Raw genomic sequence first — 8,692 nt, 5'->3', positions numbered from 1 at the left:
ATTAGTCTTCGAGGCAGAGAAATACTTCTTGTAGAATGCTAGGGCCAAAGAATTCCAGTCAGTGATCCCATTAGCAGCTCGATCCAGGTCTCTGTACCACTCCCTTGCAGCATCACGAAGGGAAAATATAAACATAGTCTCCTTCACCTGGTCCTGGGTCACACCGGTTGGTGGGGGTATGGAACAACAGTAATCAATGAATGTTTCTATATGCTTGGCTGCATCTTCATTTGCAGCTCCCCCGAATTGGTTTCTCTCAACCAAGTTAATGTAAGAAGGCTTCGGCTCGAATTTTCTGTCTTCCCCTAGTAATGCTAATCCTTTATAAAGATTCGCAGCTGTCGGCTCCGAGTAAGTGGCTATACTTGCTTCTTCAGCCATGACTGGAAAATATAGAGATGTGACGGTCTCAGCTGAAGAAGTGGAAACAGGAGATGAATGTGGATCTTCCTCAAATAGCTCATTCTCGTAGTAACTAGACAGAGTACTCAGCTCTTCCTCTGTCGGCAATACTCTAGTTGATCGTCTCAACTCACGCAAAGTCTTCTCAATCTCGGGATTGAACGGTAGTAATTCACCACCCTGTGACCTGTGCATAAGAAGAAACTACAAATAGAATATCAGAATAGTTTAAGGAACAGATGTCCCTTAAACTAAGAAAAAGACTAAAAATAAAACAACTAAAAATTTTAAACAATTGCCTCCCCGGCAACGGCGCCAAAATTTGATGCCCGTCGTTGTGTGCACCAAAGATAAAATTTATAATACCTATTAAAACTAATAGAAGCTAGTGGTAACAGGGTCGAACCACAGGGAGTCGATGCAATTATTAGTTGTCTACTTTTAAGTCCAAGGTAACAAATGTGAGGGGTTGATTTGATTTGGTCTAAAGCTAAAGGCAATAAAAGAAAGATAAACTAAGCTAATAGATGAAAACAGATATTAAAAAGGGTGCTAAGATGGTCGGTTCACTATAGTTTCGGCGGCAGCATACTAGGTAGGTCTAAAACAAACAGGTGAGAGGTCCTCTCGGTCCACTCTCACAGGTAGCATCTTTCGATCTCGCTACAGGTCCCTAATATCACTAATACTGACTTTCGTCCTGAAAAGTGACTAAAAAGGCTAAACTAGCTTATCTTTCGATCTCGTTAATCTAGTCGTCTTAATTAGGTAGGCTATCTCCCTTCCCTATCTTTCGATCTTTATTGGGTCGGTCAAATCCTAAACATTCAACTAGTCGCGTGCACTCGATTCTTCAAACATAGAAATTAAATTAATTAAAACGAAGGTAATCTCACGAGGCCGGTCGATCGACCAGGAAGCCCAGTGGATCGACCACGGCGCGCTCTAGGTCGTCCTATTCTAATGACGCCTACGCTACGGATTCCCTACATCCTAGCACAGGGGGGTTTAGCTACTCATACTCATGATAAAAATAGCAATGAACTTAACAATTAAAATATTCGAAATCATGCTTAAATTATCTAAACAAGCGATTAACATAAAGCGATAAATTGGTTTCGGGAGATCTAACCTAGCAATCCTATAGTACGAATGAAAGCAACAAATTGAATAATAAAACAGAAGAATACCGTGTAAAGGAATTGTAAAGGGAAGATCAGAACCGAATGCAAAACAGAAACTTTATTAAAGAACGAACTAAACTATGAATGTTGAATTGTATCTCGAACTGAATGATAAAAACTTGATAGAAAACTCCCCCCTTGTTCTGAAAACCTCAGTTATGTTATATAGCAAATACACGTAACACTTATTCCTTAACCTAATATACAATGGGCTTCTTAATTCTCGATCTTCTTATTCACGTCAGAATTAGCGGCTTGGTCGATCGACCATGCAAGGCAGTCGATCGACTGCTCTTCGCTGAACAGTAGCTACTGGGACTCGTGGGTTGGTCGATCGACTAAGGGCGTGATCGATCGATCAAGTAGCGATACTTGACTTCTAAATTCTCGTGGATTTGTCTTTCGGGCCTCGAAATGCGCACCAAGCTCGTTCCTTGAGTAAATACTTCACGTCAAATGCAATGCAAGATACTCGGGGACGGATTTAGCTCAATTTCTACTCAATTCCGCATAAATCTGCAATATTACATAAAAATACGAAAGTAGACGAAATGGGGCAAATAGTAGCATAAAACTACATAATTGAGCTCTGAAATGCGTGTAAAATAGGGTGTAAAACATCATATAAATGACACGCATCAATAGGCTTGAGGTGGTCGCCGACGGGAAAGGAGGTCGAACGGGGTGATTTATTGTCGTCGGCACCGGCGATGGTGATTTAATGTCGTAAATAGGGTGGTAATGCGGTGTAGATGTATAAGGGAGATGATGAGGTGTGATAAGAGGGCGATAATTAGAAGGTTTTATTCGGTGACGGAGGTAAGTGGTGGCCGGTAAAATGTTGTCGGCGACGACGGAAGCGACGGAGTCAGTTGATCTGAGTGAGTGATTGAAGAGTCATGTGAGCTCGTGAGGATAGTGTGGGGTTATTGGGATAGTGTACTGGGTTGGTGGTATTAATAAGTATGATTACAGGAATGTCGGGCTTTTTTCTTATCCGCAAATAATTGGGCTTAGATATTTAGGTCTGACCTTAGTTCGTACGGTTCGCACAATAATTCAATAATTTAGTTCGCACGGGATCCCGATTATATATATATATATATATATATATATATATATATATATATATATATATATATATATATATATATATATATATATATATATATATATATATATATATACATATATATATACATATATATATACATATATATATATATATATATATATATATATATATATACATATATATATATATATACATATATATATATATATATATATATATATAGAGGAAGGATCAACTAAGGCCACTTATATATTTGAGTCCATAAGTCCTTCTAAGGGCCATTGGATGGTGAAGATGGATGGCCAAGATCAACCTCCAAAAAGTGTGTTTATGGACTAATATCACTCATTCTCTCCTCCTTCACTAATCCTTCTAATTAATCACTAATTCACTATAACTTCTTTTCCTCTCATCCACTTCTCTCACATATCACACAACTCATCTTCTCTCTAAAATCCCAAAAAATAAAAACCCAAAAAATCCAAATAAATAAAAAACCCCAAAAACCAAATAAATAAATAAAACCCAAAAAATCCAATTAAATCAAAAAATCCAAATAAATCAAAAAACCCAAATAAATCATTCATTCTTCTCTTCCTCATTCACCACCACCCACCACTATCCCACCCGACACCAACTTACCACCCACCACCGCCGCCACCGCACCGCCGCCACCTGTTTTTTTTTTTTTGTTCACCTCGGTTTTTTTTTTTCTTTTTCGTTTGGTGTTTATTTTTATGTTTTGAGTTGTTTTTTCCATTCATTTTTTTTGTTGTCTTTTATTTTCTTTTATTTTGTTACTTCTCGTTTTTTATTCATTTTCTCAAATCTCTTCTTGTTATACTTTTTTTTTTAAGATTTCGGGTTTTAAATCTCGTTTTTTTTTATGAGATACTTTTTTTTCATCTAAGATCTACTAAAATATTTTTCATAAAATTTGTTGTTTTAATCTTAGCCATATAAAAATTCTTATAATTTGTTGATTTTAATCTTATAATTGACTAAAGTTATACAAAAATGGACTAAAGTTATACAAAAAAAGACTGAAGTTATACAAAAATTGACTAAAGTTATACAAAGAATGGACTAAAGTTATACAAAAATGGACTAAAGTTATACAAAAATGGTCTAAAGTTATACAAATATGGACTAAAGTTATACAAAATTGGACTAAAGTTATACAAAAATGAACCAAAGTTATACAAAAATGAACCAAAGTTATACAAAAATGGACTAAAGTTATACAAAAAAGGACTGAAGTTATACAAAAATTGACTAAAGTTATACAAATATGGACGAAAGTTATACAAATAAGGACTAAAGTTATACAAAAATGGACTAAAGTTATACAAATATGGACTAAAGTTATACAAATAAGGACTAAAGTTATACAAAAATGGACTAAAGTTGTACAAATATGGACTAAAGTTATACAAATAAGGACTAAAGTTATACAAAAATGGACTAAAGTTATACAAAAATTGATAACTTTAGTTATACAAAAATCGTATAATTTTGTATAACTTTAGTCCAAAATCGTATAACTTTAATCCAACTTTGTATAACTTTAGTCTATTTTGGTATAACTTTAGTCCATTTTTGTATAACTTTAGTCAATTTTTGTATAACTTCAGTCCATTTTTGTATAACTTTAATCCATTTTTGTATAACTTTAGTCCTTATTTGTATAACTTTAGTCCATATTTGTATAACTTCAGTCCATTTTTGTATAACTTTAATCCATTTTTGTATAACTTTCGTCATTTTCGATAAATTAATTGGAGTTTTATATAACTTTAGTCCAAAATTTGTGTAACTTTAGTCCAAAATTGTGTAACTTTTTGTATGAATTTAGTCCATATTTGTATAACTTTACTCCATATTTGTATAACTTTAGTCCATATTTGTATAACTTTAGTCCATTTTTGTACAACTTTAGTCAATTTTTGTATAACTCTAGTCCTTATTTTGTATAACTTTAGTCAATTTTTGTATAACTCTAGTTCTTATTTTGTATAACTTTAGTCCATATTTGTATAACTTTAGTCCATTTTTGTATAACTTTAATCCAAACTTGTGTAACTTTACTACAAAATCTCATAACTTTAGTCCAAAGTTGTATAACTTTAGTCCAAAATCGTATAACTTTAGTCCAATATATAACCGAAATCCTAAAAACTACCAATACTAACTTTGAACCAACAATACTAGATCAAAATGTCAAAATGTAATATAAGACATATAAAAATGTGAACAAAAAAAACCAATTAGTCAAAAAAGTACGATAAAAAAACTTCAATAACAATAATAAAAAATTAACCAAATAACAAAAAAAAAACCAAATAACAAAAATAAAATCAAATCACAAAAAAAAACAAAAACCAAACCACACAAAAAAACGAAACAAAACAAACTTGAATGGTTGTGTAACTTCAATTTATACAATGTATAACTTTAGATGTTAATAGTGTAACTTTAATGGTAAAAGAGTATAACTTTAGTCGTAAATAGTATAACTTTAATGTTTTAAGGGTATAACTTTAGTCATAAAATGTATAACTTTAGTCGTAAATAGTAAAAAAATCAAACAATAAAAAAAATAAAATCAAAACATAACACAAATCATAATGTTTCAATGGTACAACTTTAGTCGTAAATAGTATAACTTTAATGTTTCGAAGGTATAACTTTAGTCGTAAATAGTATAACTTTAATGTTTTAAGTGTATAACTTTAGTTGTAAATAGTATAACTTTAGCAAGACAGATTTGAAAAAATATAAAACATGATATCTAAAATATACAAATAACATAAAATCAAACAAATAAAAAAACTTGAATAACAATAATAAAAAACTAACCACTAAATCAACAAAAACCAAATAACAAAAAAATAAAAAAATAAACCAAACAAATAAAAACCAAAAACCAAATCACAGGAAAACAAAAAAACAAAACAAACAAAAAAGTAACCAAATCACAGGAAAACAAAAAAACAAAACAAACAAAAAAGTAAATCTGAAAAGTGAACAAAAAAAACAAGAACTGGGGAGAAGAAGAGGAGGCTGCCGCGACAGAGGGGAGAGGAGGAGGAAGGCGGCAGAGGCTGTCGTGGAGGCCGCAGAGGGGGTGGGTTTGTTGTTGGCCTGTTGGTTGTCGTGATGGTCGTGGGTCAGCGTGGGGGTGGGGGTGGGTTTGTTATCGTGGTGGTTGTGTGACGGTTGCTGGTGTGAGGTGGTTCGTGAGTGGTTAGTGAGGCCGTGGTCGTGGGAGTTGGTGGTCGTGGTCGTGGGGGTCGGGTGGGCTGCTGTTGGGTGGTGTCGAAAAAACCCACCATACCGGGTGGTGTGTGGCGGTGTGTGGCGGGTTGTGGGTCGGCTGTGGTGTGTGGTGGGGTTGTGGTCGGTCGGGTGTGGTGTTTGGAGGAGGTGGGGTTGTGGTGGGTCGGCTGTGGTGTGTGGCGGTTTTTTTTTTTTTAGTTTGGTTTTTATTTTGTATCAACTTGGGTTTTTTTTTTTGGTTAGAGAGGGTGGGAGAAAATGAGAGAGAAAGAGTGAATGTGAGAAATGAGAGAGGATGAGTGAATGAGAAAGTGAGTTGGGAGATTAGAATGATGGAAGAGTTGTACAAAATTAGGTGGAGTTGTACAGAATTAGGGAGGGAGATTAGGGAGGTTCATTTGTGACCCTTGAATGAGATGTAATTTCATCCCTCCATTCCTTCCATCCAAAGGCCCTTATAAGGACTTAGGGACTTATTAGATGTAGTGGCCTTACTAGAACCCTTCTCTCTGGGACTTATTAGATGTAGTGGCCTTACTAGAACCCTTCTCTCTCTCTCTCTCTCTCTCTCTCTCTCTCTCTCTCTCTCTCTATATATATATATATATATATATATATAGATAGAGATCTCTCTCTCTCTCTCTCTCTCTCTCTCTCTCTATATATATATATATATATATATATATATATATATATATATATATATATATAGAAGGGTTCTTATAAGGCCTTCATACCATATAAGGCCCTAAGTCCTTATAAGAACCCTTGGATGGAAGGGATGGAGGGATGAGATTTCATCTCATTGAAGGGTCACAATTCTCCCTCCCTAATCTCCCTCCCTAATTCTTGTATAACTCTTCCTAATTTGTACAACTCTTTCCCATTCTAATCTCCCACCCACTCCCCCATCCACTTTCATTTCTCATTTCTCATTTCTCATTCATTTTCATTTCTCATTCTCTCTCAATAAATAAACCCAAAAAAAAAAAAAAAAAAAAAAAACCCACCCCGCCAACCCGCTGGACCACCATTCCCCACACTTCTTCCTCCTGCTGCCCGACCACCACCGTCCCCCCGCCAACCCGCCACACCCACCAACAACCTCCCTCCTTTACTCCACCCGACCACCACCGTCCTCCCTCCTTTACTCCACCCTTACCCGACAAACCAACCCGACTACCCCCGACAAACCCACCCGACAAACCCACTAGATCTCAACGTCATCCCGTCATCGCTCACCACCACCGTCACACCTCCCCTTTCTCCCATCTCACGACAGCAACGACAACAACAACAACCAACAACACCACCGACTCCTCATTCCCAACCGTCCTTTCAGATTCATTTTTTTAAAAAAAATTAAAGGGGTTGGTGTTTGTGTCGGTGGATGCGGGTGTTGGTGTTGGTCTCGGTGGGTCGTGTGGTGGCTGGTGTTGGTCTCGGTGGGTCGTGGGGGTCCTCCTTCCTCCCGTGCTTCCTTCCTCCCCTTTTCCTCTTCCTTTTCTTTTTTTCAATCCATCGTTCTTGTTTCTGTTTTTCTGTTTTTTTGATTTTTTGTTTTTTTTTTGTTTTTTTTATATGGGTTTTGTTTTATATGGGTTTTGTTTTTTTTGTATGGGTTTTGTTTTATTTTCATTGTCCATATTTTTAATTTTTTAGATTTACTTTATTTTGTTCTTTGGTTTTTGGTTGTTGGTTTTTGTTATTTTGTTTTTTTTTGTGTTGATTTAGGTTTGTTGATTTTTGTTTGGTTTTGATTTTTCAGATTTGTTTTGTTTTGTTTTGTTTGTTTTTGTTGTTTATTAATTTTTTGGTTTTGGTTCTTTGTTTTGTTCCTTCCTTCCTTCCTCCTTGATCTTGCGTTTTTCTTTTCTTTTTTTCTTTTTTTTTTGTTTTATTTTTGTTCTTTGTTCTTTGTTTTGTTTTTGTTTTGGTTTTTTTGTTTTTATTTTTTTAATTGGTTGTTATTATTATTTGATTTTTTGGACTAAAGTTATACATCTTGTCTATTAAAGTTATACACTCCGTGCATTAGAGTTATACACACGATATTTAAATTTGGTTTTGTTATTTGGTTTTTTATTTAGATTTTAGATTTGGTTTTTTGTGATTGTTATTTTTTTTGTTTTTTTGTTGTTATTTTTTTTTTTGACTAGAGTTATACATCAAAGGCCTAAAGTTATACATTGTATGTCTAGAGTTATACAGATTGTGACTAGAGTTTTACATCTTTTGACTAGAATTATAAATACTGTGACTAGAGTTATACATTAAATGCCTAGAGTTATACATTATATGCCTAGAGTTATACATCATATGCATAGAGTTATACATTATATGACTAAAGTTATACAATTTTGGACTAAAGTTTTACAAATATGGACTAAAGTTATACATATGAAGGACTAGAGTTATACAAAAATGGACTAAAGTTATACAACTATGGACTAAAGTTATACAAAAATATGGACTCAAATATATAATGGACCTTAGATTTTTAGATTTGTTTTAGATTTTTCATATTATTTTTTTTGTTTTTTTGTTGTTATTTTTTTTTTTGACTAGAGTTATACATCAAATGCCTAGAGTTATACAGATTGTGACTAGAGTTTTACATCTTTTGACTAGAATTATAAATACTGTGACTATAGTTATACATTAAATGCCTAGAGTTATACATTATATGCCTAGAGTTATACATCATATGCATAGAGTTATACATTATATGACTAAAGTTATACAATTTTGG

Source organism: Silene latifolia, chromosome 8, assembly GCF_048544455.1.
Source record: "Silene latifolia isolate original U9 population chromosome 8, ASM4854445v1, whole genome shotgun sequence".
Taxonomy (NCBI): Eukaryota; Viridiplantae; Streptophyta; class Magnoliopsida; order Caryophyllales; family Caryophyllaceae; genus Silene; species Silene latifolia.
Note: the sequence above shows the minus strand (reverse complement) of the source record.